This window comes from Heptranchias perlo, chromosome 20 (assembly GCF_035084215.1).
Source record: "Heptranchias perlo isolate sHepPer1 chromosome 20, sHepPer1.hap1, whole genome shotgun sequence".
Taxonomy (NCBI): domain Eukaryota; kingdom Metazoa; phylum Chordata; class Chondrichthyes; order Hexanchiformes; family Hexanchidae; genus Heptranchias; species Heptranchias perlo.
In genome coordinates this window covers 27,491,511-27,511,315 of record NC_090344.1, presented here as the reverse complement: position 1 = coordinate 27,511,315, position 19,805 = coordinate 27,491,511, and the positions used below count along the sequence as shown (strand labels likewise).

The 19,805-nt window shown below is 44.0% G+C and overlaps 7 non-coding genes across 7 annotated transcripts; 4 read left to right on the top strand and 3 right to left on the bottom strand.

Moving 5' to 3' along the window:
• Positions 1 to 2,370: 2,370 nt before the first annotated feature.
• On the top strand, positions 2,371 to 2,462 carry trnar-ucu (transfer RNA arginine (anticodon UCU)). The gene is given in 2 exon segments: positions 2,371 to 2,407; positions 2,427 to 2,462. It is a non-coding gene; the product is annotated as a tRNA-Arg (tRNA).
• Positions 2,463 to 13,863: 11,401 nt separating this feature from the next.
• Positions 13,864 to 13,937, top strand: trnai-aau (transfer RNA isoleucine (anticodon AAU)). The gene has a single exon. It is a non-coding gene; the product is annotated as a tRNA-Ile (tRNA).
• A 526-nt stretch (positions 13,938 to 14,463) lies between these two features.
• Positions 14,464 to 14,553, bottom strand: trnap-ugg (transfer RNA proline (anticodon UGG)). The gene is given in 2 exon segments: positions 14,464 to 14,499; positions 14,518 to 14,553. It is a non-coding gene; the product is annotated as a tRNA-Pro (tRNA).
• Positions 14,554 to 16,428: 1,875 nt separating this feature from the next.
• trnai-aau (transfer RNA isoleucine (anticodon AAU)) lies at positions 16,429 to 16,502 on the top strand. The gene has a single exon. It is a non-coding gene; the product is annotated as a tRNA-Ile (tRNA).
• Positions 16,503 to 17,028: 526 nt separating this feature from the next.
• trnap-ugg (transfer RNA proline (anticodon UGG)) lies at positions 17,029 to 17,118 on the bottom strand. The gene is given in 2 exon segments: positions 17,029 to 17,064; positions 17,083 to 17,118. It is a non-coding gene; the product is annotated as a tRNA-Pro (tRNA).
• Positions 17,119 to 18,990: 1,872 nt separating this feature from the next.
• On the top strand, positions 18,991 to 19,064 carry trnai-aau (transfer RNA isoleucine (anticodon AAU)). The gene has a single exon. It is a non-coding gene; the product is annotated as a tRNA-Ile (tRNA).
• A 526-nt stretch (positions 19,065 to 19,590) lies between these two features.
• On the bottom strand, positions 19,591 to 19,680 carry trnap-ugg (transfer RNA proline (anticodon UGG)). Its single transcript is given in 2 exon segments — positions 19,591 to 19,626; positions 19,645 to 19,680. It is a non-coding gene; the product is annotated as a tRNA-Pro (tRNA).
• Positions 19,681 to 19,805: the final 125 nt, after the last annotated feature.

Genomic DNA, 19,805 nt, shown 5'->3' with positions numbered 1-19,805 from the left:
CCTCATTCCCCTGAACCAGATCCACCAATGCCTCCTTCCTCGTATCATTATGTGTTAAGTTTAACACCTGTGACGTATTTGTATATTTTTTATATTTAATGTAAGATATTTGAGCTGCGAATGTGTCCAAAACACGTTTTGAGGATAATGCACTGGTGGGCTTATTTTACAAACTCCTTTAACTACAACCAGCAACCAATCTCCATGAAAGGTTGCGAAGCAAAGCTGGTTTCAGAGCAGTTTTCGGCGTTCAGCTTTTGTTCACAATGTGTAATTAGTAGAAACTCAATTAAAGCACATCTTTGTATCAATGAGAATGTCAGGCACAGGACAGTTGGGATGGAACCGTCTCTTATAATAATTACAAAGTGTAATAGATTAAAAAGTGAAAAAGCCAATCCAATCTCTCAGTTTCTCTGTCACTTTCTCGGTGAGTGAACGTAAACCAGCAGAAGAAGCGAAAACAAAGAACTGAGCACTTTTGTTTGTTTCCTTTTCCTTCGGGCGAGTACAGTTGAAGAGAATGATTTCTGTTTCCTGCTGGACAAATAACTGGAATGAGCAGTGTATCTGGTTCCCATGGTACCCAGTGAAACATCCACGTTTATATCTCCCATTTACACTGATACCTTCCTTCCTCACTAATTATAGGAAACTTTTGGTAAGGTTCAATCACACTTCAGAAGTCCAGAAGCACAAAGGAAGGTGGACACCTCATGGTGACGTAACCTGAGGGCGAGGCAGGTTTGTAGGTTTACCTGGAGCTGTAAATGTATAAACTCCTTCCAATGTACAAACTCCCCTCACCAACAGTAATTCAATTCTAACTGATCTGAGACTTTGGTCATTTATGGTGATTATACTTTGTAGAGTTAAAGCATCAGTAAAATCCGTTGTGTGTTGTACTAAAGCCGTTCAGTCAATATAAAACATTGTCATCCGACTTACCATGAGCAATGCCACACGGGGTATGTTAGGTTACGGACAGTTCTGCCTCCAGCAGTTGTTCTCTCGGTCACACATCCGACATCAGCTCTCGGTTTCACACTTCAGAGTCACGCCTGAATATGAACACATTTCTGTTTCAGACTTTGACCTGAAGGTCAACAAATCGCAAGTCAAGAGGAAGGGAACAAACAAATCAAATATTTAAGAACGTTAACGGATAGAAAATTCACCATAAATGACTGAGGAAAAAATGAAGCAAACGGATCAAGATGAACAATTAGCAAAAGGGAACAATTAAAGAAAGGAGAAGGGGAACAGATCAAATCGCTCCAAATATTTTTTGAAAAATCCTTTTGTTTTTCATCTTAGTTTCTCCGTTAAGTTGTGGACGAACATCGAAAAATACTTTTCGTAACATCATAAAGACAATTAGAATAAACATTTCACAAAGTAGGCCTTAATCTTACTTATACGATCGCGTGTTATGTGTTTGTAAAATCTGCAATTGTTTTACCATTCTTTAAGTTTAGAGGGATGCCCTGAATATATGTTCTACATTGAAACGGAAGTGGATTAATAAAATAAAATGAGGAAATTTGTTTATGAATATGAAGAGCTGATTTTCCATGTTAGATATCGCAATATATTTATTTACGCAACTGTAATTTGTGAAATGATGGAATGTATTTATTTCTATATCTGTACAGGTAAGGAAATCCCAACTGGATCATTTCCAGGAACCAGTCAAGTACTTAAATTAGTTTGTCAAACCCAAAACACCCTTTGGGATTTGCTGATTGAAAATTTGCATGGAAATCGCGACCATCACAAAGCATTTGAACAAATATACCCGCTGAGGTTTCGGGATTGTTACTGACTTCTTTATATCACTGAGTAACCTATTTTAAACTGGGTGAAGCTACAAATCTGATGATAAGAGTTTGGGTTAGAGAAGGAACAAATGAAAGTATCAAATTTAATTGCACTGATTCCACAAACACTGTACACCACATCGATTAAACATTGTTAACTGTTTCTACATAAAACTGGTGAGGGTGTAAATCGAAAGTAACAGAAAAAAAGCTCATTAATGTCTCAAATTTAATTTTGATATTGTTGCACAAACATCGAACAGCCCATCCTCAAAACACTGTCCCGATCTAAAATCAGTCGGCAGGACCCTGAGCCACAGTGAAAATGCTGCGATATCAACCTGGTTCAAAACACACAGCCTTCTGATTTGGAGTCAGACGCGACTGTTCTTGCACCAGGCCCATAACAAGCGACTGGAGCCGGATCCATTGGAGGGCGATCGGTGCCGACCGCCACCGCGGCTCTCGGAATGTGAGAGGCGGAAGCAGGAGCAGCCTGACCGCCTCAACCACAGCACAAGATCCCCGCTCTGCCTCACATTGCAGAACTGACTCTGTGGCGCAATGGATAGCGTGTTGGACTTCTACTTAAGGGTTGGAGGAGACATCCAAAGGTTGTGGGTTCGAGTCCCACCAGAGTTGGATTTTAGTTCAGGGATCGGGAGCTGGGAAGTGAAATTTTGCAGCAAAACCGCAACAGGATCATTGATGTCCGTCAAGGACGGGAAGATTGGCGAAACATTCTCAAGGAGGAGACTCAACATCTGCTCAGACCGAATGTCAATCCGCTGGACTTCCGGCTCTGTCAGACTGCATGTTCCTTCAGACAGGTTTCCAACTGGACACATGCATCAGGCTGCCGTGACAGCATTGGTGCTTCAGGGGTAGAATTCTTGCTTGCAGTAATTCTATTCCTGTAAAAGTGGCTCCTAAAATTCGCAAGATGGAAACTATCCTGCCTGAGCGGTCTAACCCGCTGGTTTAAAGCTCCAGTTGAATCCCTGAAATTTAGATGGATCAAAATCATAGTTTGTGGTTCCAATTCCGCAGCCTCCCTCCGGAAAACAAGTAATGCTAAACATCTCATCTGCTATTGCAACAGCGCAGACCGGAGGAACCACATGGCAATTCAAATAAGTAGATGCATTTTGGAACACACCAATTGTACCTTCAACTCCGGTTGAAATGTTCACGAGCAAAAGGATTGTTTGACCTTGCTGAGACTCGAATTAACAACCACGGCATTTCCCGATCCTGCACTGTCATGGAAGGACCGCGGACTGACCGATTGCGCCGCTAGAGTCCGATCACTCTGATCACCTGTCCCACTCTGCTGGAAAGAATCTTAAGGTAAGAGGCCCTTCCCTGTGGAAACGTGTCCTGTCCCCGTGATGAAACTAATATCTGCACTTCCACTTTCAGCTTCTTGCACATCCTCTGCTCCATCGCACGACAATCGGGTTTTCTGCGAACAGGTCAAAATGAACATTGCCAGAAATTCTATCAGTTGTAAGATTTGAACCCAGCGCCCACGCAGCGATTGGATTTATTGTCTTAAAGCAGTGAGTTCCGGTCGCACAACGCCTTGCCAGTCTTTCACGTTTTGTTTAATGCCCAAATAAAAAAAATGGAGCTAATTGACCGCATTTACGCCGTGCTGGGATTGTTCTCCTTCGAGCAGAGAAGGTTCAGAGGAGATTTGATAGAAGTGTTCAAATTCATGAAGGGTTCAGATAAAGTCAATAAAGAGAAGCTGTTCACATTGGCGGAAGTGTCGAGAATCAGAGGACACAGGATTGAAGTGATTGCAAAAGAACCAAAGGCGACATGAGGAAAATCTTATTTACGCAGCGAATACTTATGATCTGGAATGCGCTGCCTGAAAGGGTGGTGGAAGCGGATTCAATCGCGGCTTTCAAAAAGGAATTTGATAAATACTTGAAGGGGAAAATGCAGGGCCACGCGGAAAGGGCCGGGGAATGGGAATAATGGGATTGTTCTTACAAAAGGCAGGTAAGGAATTGATGGGTCGAATGGCCTCCTTCTGTGCTGTGTTCATTCTATGATAAATATTATTTTACATACAGTGAACAGACCATCCGTAAAATACTGCCCCGCTAAAAAAAAGAGTGATACTGAAACGTTGCGAAAATTCAATCACCCCGACGTGATCCAAACAAGCATTTTTTCTGATTTGCAGTCAGACGCGCTACCGTTGCACCACGAGGTCCACAACCAAAACTTGGAGCCGGATCCATAAGTGGGAAATCAGTACCGGCCACCGCAGGGACTCTCAGAGACGGAAGCAGTAGCTGCAACAGCCGCTGCCCGGCCTGGGAGCCGCCTGCCGGTCTCTCTTACTGAACGGGACCGATCCAGTTTCAGCTCACACACAGGCCCAGGAATCCCACTCCTGACAGATTCACTTCATTAAACCTTGTTTAGATTTTGTGAATTGGGATTTAATTCAATCCTCATCTGCCCTCCGCTCTGTCAGTTCAGGTCTTTATTTAAACCGATACTTGGAGCTCTGTTTTACAGGCTGCCGGCTGTTTAAGCATTTCTCAGTCCCACTGCTCCCATTATTAACACGTTTTGCTGCTAACCTCTGCTTAACACAAAGTGCCCAGGAATGAGGGAATTTCTCCTGGGGACTGGGGATCGGAGTCGGATTCGGCTCAACCCTCAAATCCACAAAGTTATTGTCACTGCTGCTGCACAGGATTAAAGGAAGGGACCGATCCAGATGCTGTTTAAAATTATTACTGACAAATCAGGATAAAAGGCAAAGGACACGGTCTGCTTCTCTGCCTGTCTGTCTGTCTGTCTATCTGGCTGTCTACCTATATATCCGTCTGAATGCGTCTCTGCCTTATTCTCAGGATTTTTGATTGGTGGCTGCAGGCCTCCCTCCCTGACTGAATTACCAAGTACCGGACTGTGTGTCAGAATGAATGACTTTGACTTACCGTCTGCCTTTTTATGGACCTGAATGGCCACATTTCTGAGTTCATGTCTTCGCTCTGTGTCACAATCCTGTCTCTGTCTCTCAGGATGACAATACACACACAACATTCACACACCGACTTTGACTGAACGCAACTGTAATCTGCTGCAGTGTGTACCATCTACAAGATGCACTGCACCAACTCGCCAAGGCTTCTTCGACAGCACCTCCCAAGCCTGCGACCTCCAACACCAAAAGGACAAGGGCTGCAGGCGCATGGGAACAACACCACATGCACGTTCCGCTCCAAGTCACACAACATCCCGACTTGGAATGGTGTCATTCGTCATTCATTCATCGTCGCTGGGTCAAAATCCTGGAACTCCCAATCTAACAGCACTGTGGGAGAACCTTCACCACACGGACTGCAGCGGTTCAAGCAGGCGGCTCACCACCACATTCTCAAGGGCAATTAGGGATGGGCAATTAATGCGCGCCTTGCCAGCGACGCCTAAATCCCATGAATTAACATCTTAGTTCCTTCTGGAGTTGAATGATTTTGAAATTTGGAAGATTTTTTCCTGTGTAACTTGTGAAGTTTTGATCATTGAGATGCTTGTGAAGGAAAGCGGAAGAGGATTGGCGGCGTTTGGTGTGGGACAGAAGTTATGTTGTCTAACGGAGAAGCGACACAGTGCTATGAACTGAGCAAAGGTTTCCCTAGTTTAGCGGTCGTCACGTTCGCCTCACATGCGAAAAGTCCCCGATTAGATCCCAGGTGGAAAAGTTATTTGGGAAGTTCCTCCTGATGACCCTCCAGGGCTGAGCTTCATCTGTGAAAATGCGCCGCTAATTGTTTGTTCCTGTTAAATTTAACAACGGCTCTATCACAGTCCTGGTGTCATAAACACTGAACATTTTTAAACAGACTCTTAAAATACTGTCCGGGAAATGAGAACGGATGAAAGTTCATCTCATGCAAAGCACAAAGTTTCGCTGTCACTCGTTAACCATGTTAATATTTCCATCGGTCTGCAGCAGAAAGTTATCGGTTCATTAATGACCATTACAATTATTCATCTTTCAAAGAGAATCATCGGTTTCGTATATTAAATTGGTAATGTTCATAATTGGTTTGTTAAAATTATTTCCTTGACAGAGAATCGAACCCGCAGCACAAAAGTGAAACCATTACATCGTGAACACCAGCTGCCAGCCAGCAGATCAGTAAAAAAATCAGTCGACGCAAAGATTTCTGGAGTTGGACCCCTGAATTTCTCCGCTCCTGGACAGTTCCAAACTTCTCTCCATTGATAAAATACTCTGATCTATCTTCGTTTCTCAGTGGATTATATCACACTTCCCCACATTGAACTCCATCTGTCACAGTTTGGCCCTCTCATTTAATCATCAATGGCCCTTTGCTACTTTCTGCTCCAATCTGCACTATTTACCGTGTCACCTATCTTGCTGGTTTAATGGTGAAAACTGCCCTCCGCTTCACTGTAAGTACAAAGAGGCAACTTTGTAGATGCCGTGTAGTGTTATAGAACGGCAGGTTGGACCTGCTCGTTTCATCTCATCTCATTTTCTGGTAACGGGAATATTACTGAAATGGAGCCTGGTCAAATAACAGCTCAAGAAACCAATCGTCTCTACCACTGGGGACTGAGCCTACAACCATACAGGCATTTATGGGGCAAGTTGAGTCTGATGCTCAGAAATAATACCGCGCAGATCTTCACTCGTGCAAGCTGCACTCCTTTTATTTTAGAAAAGTAAACCGATGGTAGACAGCTGCTGTATTGGTCACTGCAACCTCAAGCTTCAGCGCGGTGAACTGATGGTTTAGTATGAAGCACATGGTGTCTCTGTGGTGTAATCGGTCAGCGCGTTCGGCTTTTAATTGAAAGGTTGGTGGTTTAAGCCCGACCAGGATAACTTTTACCTCAGGATTCATTGCCTCACAGCGCCAGTTTTCTAATGTGTGTTTTGTCTGCAAGAAAATACAGGGTAAAAATTGCCAGTGGAGCACAGCTGTTATTCCACCATTGAACCTGCGGTCCGATAGCAGGCACATGAAAAATATTTACATATCCGCGATTGGCTATACAGAACTCAGAATTCTTCTTCACAGACAAGGTCCGAAGCGAGGACTCAATGGTTGCCGCAGAGCTGGTTCATTCAGATATGGATATTTGTGCAGTGAACGAGACCAGACTGCTACCGTGTTTCCACAATGAATGTCACTCCTTTATTTCGGAAAAGCAAAATAGTTTGTACATTCCGACCGGTTTCAGCTGGTTTGTGAGAGGTCATTAAAGGATTCTGCAACGCTGTCTCGGCGAAAAACAACAGTTCAAAACCGCATTTCAGATGGACAACAAACCCATCAGTTTTCTGCTGTTCCCCAGCTCCCGGAGAGGCTGCGACAGCAGGATTTATGGAGGACCGGAGAGAGTGAAACTTTATTTGGGCTTTAGTGGGAAATCCAGTGAACGTGAATAAGAGCTCCAGGATTTGAACCATTGAAACTCCCTGAGCGAGAATCAGATCCAAAGACCAACTGGCAACGGAGCCGTGCAGCCAATGTAAAATTTCGCTGCCACGCAGCCGATCAACCATCCTTTCAGAATAGACTGTCCATCCAATCTCGTTTTCTTGTACAAAATATGATGTACAGCGAGATCAGATTCAACACTAATTATTTCGAGTTAACAATATCAGCCTTTCTTCACCAAATTCGTTTTGAATGTACGATTTGCATTATCCTGAAACACTTTCCAGAATGAATTGCTCTGAAGCGACATAAATGTGGAGATATTGGCTACGAATTCATCAGCTGGGTTGTAACTTTACTTTTCCGACCATCTCAGCCTGCTTGTCTTGCAGGTTAGATCAACCTTGGACATTCAAGGAAGCCTGAGAATTCTATCAGAGAGACAAGAGACAGAGTCAGTGACAGATACAAAGATGCAAGGAAAGAAACGAAGAGTTTCAATGCCAGGTTCAGCAAACTAGCAGAATTTAAGATGCTGATTGGGAGATATTCCTTCTCGTGTCTTGAAATCTTGAAAGAGAACTTTGGGCGCCCGCCACGGTGGAATGTCTCTCCTGCTTTGAAAAGGGTAATTGCGTCAATTCGATCTAGTTTATACATTTGGACATTGAACAGATCGTTAAACAGTGACACACCGAGTATAATTCTAACCGGTGCAAGAAAACCCCAGTGGCTTATGAGTCTAACGCTTCAAACACTGGGCCATCGCAGCTGCACACAGCAGTTCTTGCACAGCTGTAGGTCAGACTGCGTTGGGTTATCGCAGTACCTCCGCCAGACTGCATATGCTTTCAAAAAGGATTCCAAATGGACACATGCAACAAATGGCCATGCGAGGATTGGTGGTAGTGGCGTTGAATTCTTGCCTGCTTATCATGCGACTCGAGCTTGATACCTGGCCAATGCAGGATCGTTTTACATTCTGCACCAATGAGGAACACGGGAACAGGAGTCGGCCATTTCGCCCAACGAGCCTGTTTCGCTGTTCAGTCCACAAAAAGCAGGACAATTTGAATCCGGTCAATTGCCGCACCATCAGTCTGCTCTCAATCATCAGCAAAGTGATGGAAGATGTCGTCGACGGTGCTATCAAGCGGCACGAACCCACCAATAACGTATTAATCGATGCTCAGTTTGGGTTCCACCAGGACAAATCGGCTCCAGATCTCATGACAGCCTTGGTCCAAACATGGACTCAAAAGCTGAATTCCCGAGGTGAGGTGAGAGTGACGGCCCTTGACATCAAGGCAGCATTTGACCGAGTGTGACATCAAGAAGCCCTCGTAAAATTGAAGTCAATGGGAATCAGGGAGAAAACTCCCCAGTGGCTGGAGTTATAACGAGCACGAACGGAGATGGGAGTGGTTGTTGGAGGCCATTCATCTCAGCCCCAGGACATTGCTGGAGGAGTTCCTCAGGGCAGTGTCCTTGGCCCAATCATCTTCAGCTGCTTCGTCAATGATCTTCGCTCAATAATAAGGTCAGAAATGGGGGTGTTCGCTAATGATTGCACAGTGTTCAGTTCCATTCGCAAACCCTCAGATAATGAAGCAGTCCGTGCCCACATGCTGCAAGCCCTGGACAACATCCAGGCTTGGGCTGATAAGTGGCAAGTAACATTCGCGCCAGACAAGTGCCAGGCAAGAGACTTTCTAACCACCTCCTCTTGACATTCATTGGCATTACCATCAAAGAATCCCTCACATCAACATCCTGGGGGTCACAATTGATCAGAAACTTAACTGGACCAGCCACATAAATACTGTGGCTCCAAGAGCAGGTCAGAGGATGGGTATTCTGTGGCGAGTGACTCACTTCCTGACTCCCCAAAGCCTTTCCACCATCTATAAGGCACAAGTCAGGAGTGTGATGGAATACTCTCCATTTGTCTGGATGGGTGCAGCTGCAACAACACTCAAGGAGCTCGACACCATCCAGGACAAAGCAGCCCAATTGATTGGCACCCCATCTACCAACGTAAACATTCACTCCCTTCATCAACGGCGCACCGCGGCAGCAGTGTGCACCATCCACAGGATGCTCTGCAGCATCTAGCCAAGGCTTCTTCGACAGCACCTACCAAACCCACGATCTTTACCACCAAGAAGGAAAAGGTCACCAGGCACATGGGAACAACACCGCCTGCACGTTCCTCTCCAAGTCACACAACATCCCGACTTGGAAATATATTGCCATTCCATCATCGTCACTGGGTATCAATCCTGGAACTCCAAACCGAACAGCACTGTGGGAGAATCTTCACCACACGGACTGCAGCGATTGAAGAAAACGGCTAACCACCAGCTTCTCAAGGGCAATTAGGGATGGGCAATAAATGCTGGCCTTATCACCGGCAGCTTGTGGTGGATTCTTACCTCATTTTCTATTTCATGTACATGCCTACTTGCACTTGGTGCTGTAACAGTAGTTCGAACAGAAAATGCTATTTTCTGCGAGCAGCTTGTCTGGCCCGAAAATGACCGGAATTACAAAGGGGCAAGTGGGAAAGGCCGCGTTGGTCTGCTTGTTCACAGCAAAGAATTTTCAGCGGTACCTTGTGGTCCAGTGTTTAGCATTTGGCGCTTTCATTGCCACGGCAACAGTTCGATTGGTGTCTGTCTCAGCATTTGCCCATTGTACACTCTACCAAAAGTATACTGTACTCAAATTGCTGATTTTTCACTGTGAGGGCGAAGAGACATTAGTGGACATTAGTTCTGAATTCATCAGCTGGGTGACACCTTTGCTTCTCATACCGTCTCCGTCTTCCTATCTTTACACTTCTCTGCAGCTTCGATCATCCTTGGCCGTTTAATAAAGCCTGAGAAGTCCATGAGGGGAAAACACAGAGAGTCAAGAGACAGATTAAAGTATGGAAACAAATGTCAAGTTCTGCGAACGAGCAAGAATTTAACACGGAGCTCGGGAGAGTTTCCTTCAAATGTCTTGTTAGAGACCATTGGGCTCTCGAATTAAACACGTCTGCTGAAATATCTCTTTGAAGGAGAGAAATGCGGTTGGTTAAATCTGGTTCATATTTATTTGAGCTTTAAACAACATAAGAAACGCGACCTCGCTCAGAATCAATCGTCAAATATTCCAAAGCGAGAATCATAGCCCTAAACCAACAAGCCACCGGGAACACATCACCGGTAATGAACCACTGCAGCCACTGCAGAATTCGGTGCCACCAACAGCCGATCGACCATCTTTTCAGACCTCTTCTATCCGTCCAATCACGTTTTCTATTCCGATGTAGAGAAATGTCGAGTTGCACACTAACTATTTCCTCCGTTCTCTTTCGCAAACATATCACTGAACAAAACTTCACAAGTCACCCAGGAAAAATAATTCAGTTCAAAATCATTAGCTTCCGAAGGACCTGCGAGGACAGACTGACCAAACCTGCGTTCAGTCGTGAAGCTTGTGGGTGTGTTGTGATCCTAAGGGACAGAGACAGGCCTGTGACACAGAGCGAAGGCAGGAACTCAGAAATGTAGCCATTCAAGGCCATAAATGGTCAGACAGTCAGTCACAGTCATTGATTCTGACGGCCAGGTAGTTGTTCAGTCAGTCGGGGAGCGAGGCCTGCAGCCAGCAAACAAAAAGCCTGAGAATAAGGCAGAGACCCAATCAGACAGACAGAAAGACAGACAGACATCTGACTCAACGTCAAAACGCAGCGTGATCGAATCACGTTGGGGTGATATCATTTACACAGAAGCTCAGGATCCTGCCCATAGGTTTTAGAGCGGGGCAGTGTTTTATGGATGGGCTGTTCATTGTTAGTAAAATAATATTGATCGGAATTTAATTTGTTATATTAAAGTGCTCTTTGTTTGTTAATTTTGATCTACATCCTCGACAGTATATAGAGAAACAAGTAACAATGTTCAAGGGATGTGGTTTATTCAATATTAGTGCAAAAACCCTTTCACCTAGTGTAAAAAAAAACGACCCAACATAAAGGTCATATCTATACATGGCCGGTTAGCTCAGTTGGTTAGAGCGTGGTGCTAACAACGTCAAGGTCGCGGGCCCGATGCCCGTATGGGCCATAAGATTCCTATTGCAATATTTTGGTAACCTTTAAATGTTTGGCAGACTTTAGAAACAAGCGAATCCACACAAAATGTCATGAGGTCAATTTTTTGGAGTAACATCCATTAATATGTTTTCTGATCTATCTTTTTGAGGTCCAAAGTGGACGGCCTCAAACTTGTTTACGTTGAAATCCATTTGCCGCAGTTTTGCCCATTCACTTAATCTAGTGATATCTCTCTGTAATCTCATTCTTCCATCCAAACTGCTTATAATTCTGTCCATCTTTGTGTCATCGGCAAACTTGGATATGTGTTTCTCGATCCCGTCATCGAATATCAATGAGACCGCCTAAATTGGGGTAAATTCACATTCAGCTTCAATCTCCACATCATCTTGAGACATTTTATTTACTCCGTGTGTGTTGCGCCTTGGAAACTTCTGCACTTTGTCCTCTGGAGCTCAAATATAATTCAATTCCAACAACTGCAAAGATGTCAGAATCCAATTGGTGACTTTTCACTAAAAAGCAGTGAGATAACAGGGCTCGTCCGGGATCTCTCGCATATTCCATTAGAAAAACGCCCAAAGCGAGAATCATACCCCTAGACCAACGAGCCGCTTGCTGGAAAGCCCTGCAGCCGGTCGAAAATTTCACCATAGTCTTCAGCCGATCGGCTATCCTTTCCAACCGCTTCTGTCCACCCAATCTCGTTTTCTATTCCTATTTGCAGCAATATCAAGTTGTACACTACCTATTTCCAGTCACCAATATTAGCCTCTCTTTACGAAATTCGTTTACAATGTACGACTTGTTTCTTCAAATAATACTTTTCAGAATTAGTTAATCTGAAGCTACATTGGCATCTGTCTCGGCATCGTCAGAGCATACAAGCTACCATAAGTATATTTTACTCACATTGCTGTTTCCTTTCACTGTGAGGGCGAAGAGACAAAAATGTGGAGACATTAGCTACGAATTCATCAGCTGGGTTGCACCTTTACTTTTTCCGACCGTCTCAATCTTTTTTTCCTTTACCTTTCCCTGCTGGTGTTGCAGGTTCGATCAGCCTTTACCGTTCCAGGAAGCCTGAGAAGTCCATCAGGGGACAACATCGAGACAAGAGACAAGGAGAGATAGTGAGATTCATCTAAATAAAGTCGCTTATAAATGGGTGGTTCTGCAAAGTAGCAGAATTTTAGTTGCAGATTGGGCAAGATTCTTTCTTGTGTATTTGAATTTTGCAAGAGTACACTGGGCACTCAATTAAAAGCGCCGGCCACGCTCGAGTATCTCTCATGCACTGAGAGAGATAAATGAAGTGAGTTAGATCCAGTTCATTCATTTGAGCATTGAACGAATCTTTAAACAATAATTCAGCGAGCAGAAATCAAACCTGCGAAGGAAAACTCCATTTGTTCTTGAATTTAACGCTTCAACCACTCGGCGATCGCAGCGGCACGTGGCAGTACTTACATGGCTGTAGATGCCACTTTAAACTGACAGTTGCTTCAAACGATGCCCGATAGACCGGCGTTGTCTTGTAGCTTTCCCAGGAGCTTCATTTGATTCGGTGGGTCAAGTTTGGGAAATTGAATGATTTTCAGCGGCAGCTTGTGGTAGTATATTACCTCATTTTCATTACCGGTAATGAACCACTGCAGCCACTGCAGAATTCGGTGCCACCCACAGCCGATCGGCCATCCTTTCAGACCTCTTCTATCCATCCAATCACGTTTTCTATTCCGATGTAGAGAAATGTCGAGTTGCACACTAACTATTTCCTCCGTTCTCTTTCGCAAACATATCACTGAACAAAACTTCACAAGTCGCTCAGGAAAAATAATTCAGTTCAAAATCATTAGCTTCCGAAGGACCTGCGAGGACAGACTGACCAAACCTGCGTTCAGTCGTGAAGCTTGTGGGTGTGTTGTGATCCTAAGGGACAGAGACAGGCCTGCGACACAGAGCGATGGCAGGAACTCAGAAATGTGGCCATAAATGGGCAGACAGTCAGTCACAGTCATTGATTCTGACACACGGCCCGGTAGTTGTTCAGTCAGTCGGGGAGCGAGGCCTGCAGCCAGCAAACAAAAAGACTGGCCTGAGAATAAGGCAGAGACCCAATCAGACGGATAGACAGACAGACATCTGACTCAACGTCAAAACGCAGCGTGATCGAATCACGTTGCGGTGATATCATTTTCACAGTAGCTCAGGGTCCTGCCCACAGGTTTTATAGCGGGGCAGTGTTTTATGGATGGGCTGTTCATTGTTGGTAAAATAATATTGATCGGAATTTAATTTGTTACATTAAAGTGCTCTTTGTTTGTTAATTTTGATCTACATCCTCGACAGTATATACAGAAACAAGTAACAATGTTTAAGGGATGTGATTTATTCAATATTCGTTGTAAAACCCTGTCAGATGGTGTAAAAATAAACACAAACTACCCAACACGCGGGTAAGCCCATAAAGCTAAGATGTATACATGGCCGGTTAGCTCAGTTGGTTAGAGCGTGGTGCTAATAACGCCAAGGTCGCGGGTTCGATCCCCGTACGGGCCAGAAGGTTCCTTTTGCAATATTTTGGTAACTTTTAAAAGTTTGGCAGACTTGAGAAACAAGCGAATCCACACAAAATGTCATGTGGTCAATTTTTTGGAGTAAAATCCATTAATATGTTTTCTCATCTATCTTTTTGAGGTCCAAAGTGGACGGCCTCAAACTTGCTTACGTTTAAATCCATTTGCCGCAGTTTTGCCCATTCACTTAATCTAGTAATATCTCGCTGTAATCTCATTCTTCCATCCAAACTGCTTATAATTCTGTCCATCTTTGTGTCATCGGCAAACTTGGATATGTGGTACTCGATCCCGTCATCTAATATCAATGAGACCGCCTAAATTGGGGTAAATTCACATTCAGCTTCAATCTCCACATCATCTTGAGACATTTTTTTTCCTCCGTGTGTGTTGCGCCTTGGAAACTTCTGCACTTTGTCCTCTGGAGCTCAAATATAATTCAATTCGAACAACTGCAAAGATGTCAGAATCCAATTGGTGACTTTTCACTAAAAAGCAGTGAGATAACAGGGCTCGTCCGGGATTTGAACCCGGGACCTCTCGCATATTCCATTAGAAAAACGCCCAAAGCGAGAATCATACCCCTAGACCAACGAGCCGCTTGCTGGAAAGCCCTGCAGCCGGTCGAAAATTTCACCATAGTCTTCAGCCGATCGGCTATCCTTTCCAACCGCTTCTGTCCACCCAATCTCGTTTTCTATTCCTATTTGCAGCAATATCAAGTTGTACACTACCTATTTCCAGTCACCAATATTAGCCTCTCTTTACGAAATTCGTTTACAATGTACGACTTGTTTCTTCAAATAATACTTTTCAGAATTAGTTAATCTGAAGCTACATTGGCATCTGTCTCGGCATCGTCAGAGCATACAAGCTACCATAAGTATATTTTACTCACATTGCTGTTTCCTTTCACTGTGAGGGCGAAGAGACAAAAATGTGGAGACATTAGCTACGAATTCATCAGCTGGGTTGCACCTTTACTTTTTCCGACCGTCTCAATCTTTTTTTCCTTTACCTTTCCCTGCTGGTGTTGCCGGTTCGATCAGCCTTTACCGTTCCAGGAAGCCTGAGAAGTCCATCAGGGGACAACATCGAGACAAGAGACAAGGAGAGATAGTGAGATTCATCTAAATAAAGTCGCTTATAAATGGGTGGTTCTGCAAAGTAGCAGAATTTTAGTTGCAGATTGGGCAAGATTCTTTCTTGTGTATTTGAATTTTGCAAGAGTACACTGGGCACTCAATTAAAAGCGCCGGCCACGCTCGAGTATCTCTCATGCACTGAGAGAGATAAATGAAGTGAGTTAGATCCAGTTCATTCATTTGAGCATTGAACGAATCTTTAAACAATAATTCAGCGAGCAGAAATCAAACCTGCGAAGGAAAACTCCATTTGATCTTGAATTTAACGCTTCAACCACTCGGCGATCGCAGCGGCACATGGCAGTACTTACATGGCTGGAGATGCCACTTTAAACTGACAGTTGCTTCAAACGATGCCCGATAGACCGGCGTTGTCTTGTAGCTTTCCCAGGAGCTTCATTTGATTCGGTGGGTCAAGTTTGGGAAATTGAATGATTTTCAGCGGCAGCTTGTGGTCGTATATTACCTCATTTTCATTACCGGTAATGAACCACTGCAGCCACTGCAGAATTCGGTGCCACCCACAGCCGATCGGCCATCCTTTCAGACCTCTTCTATCCATCCAATCACGTTTTCTATTCCGATGTAGAGAAATGTCGAGTTGCACACTAGCTATTTCCTCCGTTCTCTTTCGCAAACATATCACTGAACAAAACTTCACAAGTCACTCAGGAAAAATAATTCAGTTCAAAATCATTAGCTTCCGAAAGACCTGCGAGGACAGACTGACCAAACCTGCGTTCAGTCGTGAAGCTTGTGGGTGTGTTGTGATCCGAAGGGACAGAGACAGGCCTGCGACACAGAGCGATGGCAGGAACTCAGAAATGTGGCCATAAATGGGCAGTCAGTCAGTCACAGTCATTGATTCTGACACAAGGCCCGGTAGTTGTTCAGTCAGTCGGGGAGCGAGGCCTGCAGCCAGCAAACAAAAAGACTGGCCTGAGAATAAGGCAGAGACCCAATCAGACGGATAGACAGACAGACATCTGACTCAACGTCAAAACGCAGCGTGATCGAATCACGTTGCGGTGATATCATTTTCACAGTCGATCAGAGTCCTGCCCACAGGTTTTATAGCGGGGCAGTGTATTATGGATGGGCTGTTCATTGTTGGTGAAATAATATTGATCGGAATTTAATTTGTTACATTAAAGTGCTCTTTGTTTGTTAATTTTGATCTACATCCTCGACAGTATATACAGAAACAAGTAACAATGTTTAAGGGATGTGATTTATTCAATATTCGTTGTAAAACCCTGTCAGATGGTGTAAAAATAAACACAAACTACCCAACACGCGGGTAAGCCCATAAAGCTAAGATGTATACATGGCTGGTTAGCTCAGTTGGTTAGAGCGTGGTGCTAATAACGCCAAGGTCGCGGGTTCGATTCCCGTACGGGCCATAAGGTTCCTTTTGCAATATTTTGGTAACTTTTAAAAGTTTGGCAGACTTGAGAAACAAGCGAATCCACACAAAATGTCATGAGGTCAATTTTTTGGAGTAACATCCATTAATATGTTTCCTGATCTATCTTTTTGAGGTCCAAAGTGGACGGCCTCAAACTTGCTTACGTTGAAATCCATTTGCCGCAGTTTTGCCCATTCACTTAATCTAGTAATATCTCTCTGTAATCTCATTCTTCCATCCACACTGCTTATAATTCTGTCTATCTTTGTGTCATCGGCAAACTTGGATGTGCGGTTCTCGATCCCGTCATCTAATATCAATGAGACCGCCGAAATTGGGGTAAATTCACATTCAGCTTCAATCTCCACATCATCTTGAGATATTTTATTTACTCCGTGTGTGTTGCGCCTTGGAAACTTCTGCACTTTGTCCTCTGGAGCTCAAATCTAATTCAATTCGAACAACTGCAAAGATGTCAGAATCCAATTGGTGACTTTTCACTTAAAAGCAGTGAGATAACACGGCTCGTCCGGGATTTGAACCCGGGACGTCTCGCATATTCCATTAGAAAAACGCCCAAAGCGAGAATCATACCCCTAGACCAACGAGCCGCTTGCTAGAAAGCCCTGCAGCCGGTCTAAAATTTCACCATAGTCTTCAGCCGATCGGCTATCCTTTCCAACCGCTTCTGTCCACACAATCTCGTTTTCTATTCCAAAATACAGCAATATCAAGTTGTACACGACCTATTTCCAGTCACCAATATTAGCCTCTCTTTACTAAATTCGTTTACAATGTACGACTTGTTTTTTCAAATAATACTTTTCAGAATTAGTTAATCTGAAGCTACATTGGCATCTGTCTCGGCATCGTCAGAGTATACAAGCTACCATAAGTATATTTTACTCACATTGCTGTTTTCTTTCACTGTGAGGGCGAAGAGACAAAAATGTGGAGACATTAGCTACGAATTTATCAGCTGGGTTGCACCTTTACTTTTCCGACCGTCTCATCTTTTTTTCCTTTACCTTTCTCTGCTGGTGTTGCAGGTTTGATCAGCCTTGACCGTTCCAGGAAGCCTGAGAAGTCCATCAGGGGACAACATCGAGACAAGAGACAAGGAGAGATAGAGAGATTCATCTGAATAAAGTCGCTTATAAATGGGTGGTTCTGCAAAGTAGCAGAATTTTAGTTGCAGATTGGGCAAGATTCTTTCTTGTGTATTTGAATTTTGCAAGAGTACATTGGGCACCCAATTAAAAGCGCCGGCCACGCTCGAGTATCTCTCATGCTCTGAGAGAGATAAATGAAGTGAGTTAGATCCAGTTCATTTATTTGAGCATTGAACGGATCTTTAAACAATAATTCAGCGAGCAGAAATCAAACCTGCGAAGGAAAACTCCATTTGATCTTGAATTTAACGCTTCAACCACTCGGCGATCGCAGCGGCACATGGCAGTACTTGCATGGCTGTAGATGCTACTTTAAAATGCCAGTTGCTTCAAACGATGCCCGATAGACCGGCGTTGTCTTGTTGCTTTCGCAGCAGCTTCATTTGATTCGGTGGGTCAAGTTTGGGAAATTGAATGATTTTCACCGGCAGCTTGTGGTAGTATATTACCTCATTTTCATTAACGGTAATGAACCACTGCAGCCACTGCAGAATTCGGTGCCACCCACAGCCGATCGGCCATCCTTTCAGACCTCTTCTATCCATCCAATCACGTTTTCTATTCCGATGTCGAGAAATGTCGAGTTGCACACTAACTATTTCCTCCGTTCTCTTTCGCAAACATATCACTGAACCAAACTTCACAAGTCACTCAGGAAAAATAATTCAGTTCAAAATCATTAGCTTCCGAAGGACCTGCGAGGACAGACTGACCAAACCTGCGTTCAGTCGTGAAGCTTGTGGGTGTGTTGTGATCCTAAGGGACAGAGACAGGCCTGCGACACAGAGCGAAAACAGGAACTCAGAAATGTGGCCATAAATGGGCAGACAGTCAGTCACAGTCTTTGATTCTGACAGTCAGTCAGTCGGGGAGCGAGGCCTGCAGCCAGCAAACAAAAAGGCTGGCCTGAGAATAATGCCGAGACCCAATCAGACGGATAAACAGACAGACAGATAGACAGACAGACATCTGACTCAACGTCAAAACGCAGCGTGATCGAATCACGTTGCGGTGATATCATTTTCACAGTAGCTCAGGGTCCTGCCCATCGGTTTTATAGCGGGGCAGTGTTTTATGGATGGGCTGTTCATTGTTGTAAAATAATATTGATCGGAATTTAATTTGTTACATTAAAGTGCTCTTTGTTTGTTAATTTTGATCTACATCCTCGACAGTATATACAGAAACAAGTAACAATGTTTAAGGGATGTGGTTTATTCAATATTCGTTGTAAAACCCTTCCAGCTGGTGTAAAAATAAACACAAACTACACAACACGCGGGTAAGCCCATAAAGCTAACATGTGTACATGGTCGGTTAGCTCAGTTGGTTAGAGCGTGGTGCTAATAACGCCAAGGTCGCGGCTTCGATCCCCGTACGGGCCATAAGGTTCCTGTTGCAATATTTTGGTAACTTTTAAAAGTTTGGCAGACTTGAGAAACAAGCGAATCCACACAAAATGTCATGAGGTACATTTTTTGGAGTAACATCCATTAATATGTTTTCTGATCTATCTTTTTGGGGTCCAAAGTGGAGGGCCTCAAACTTGCTTACGTTGAAATCCATTTGCCGCAGTTTTGCCCATTCACTTAATCTAGTAATATCTCTCTGTTATCTCATTCTTCCATCCACACTGCTTATAATTCTGTCTATCTTTGTGTCATCGGCAAACTTGGATATGTGGTTCTCGATCCCGTCATCTAATATCAATGAGACCGCCTCAATTGGGGTAAATTCACATTCAGCTTCAATCTCCACATCATCTTGAGACATTTTATTTACTCCGTGTGTGTTGCGCCTTGGAAACTTCTGCACTTTGTCCTCTGGAGCTCAAATATAATTCAATTCGAACAACTGCAAAGATGTCAGAATCCAATTGGTGACTTTTCACGAAAAAGCAGTGAGACAACAGGGCTCGTCCGGGATTTGAACCCGGGACCTCTCGCACATTTCATTAGAAAAACGCCCAAAGCGAGAATCATACCCCTAGACCAACAAGCCGCTTGCTAGAAAGCCCTGCATCCGGTCTAAAATTTCACCATAGTCTTCAGCCGATCGGCTGTCCTTTCCAACCGCTTCTGTCCACCCAATCTCGTTTTCTATTCCTATATACAGCAATATCAAGT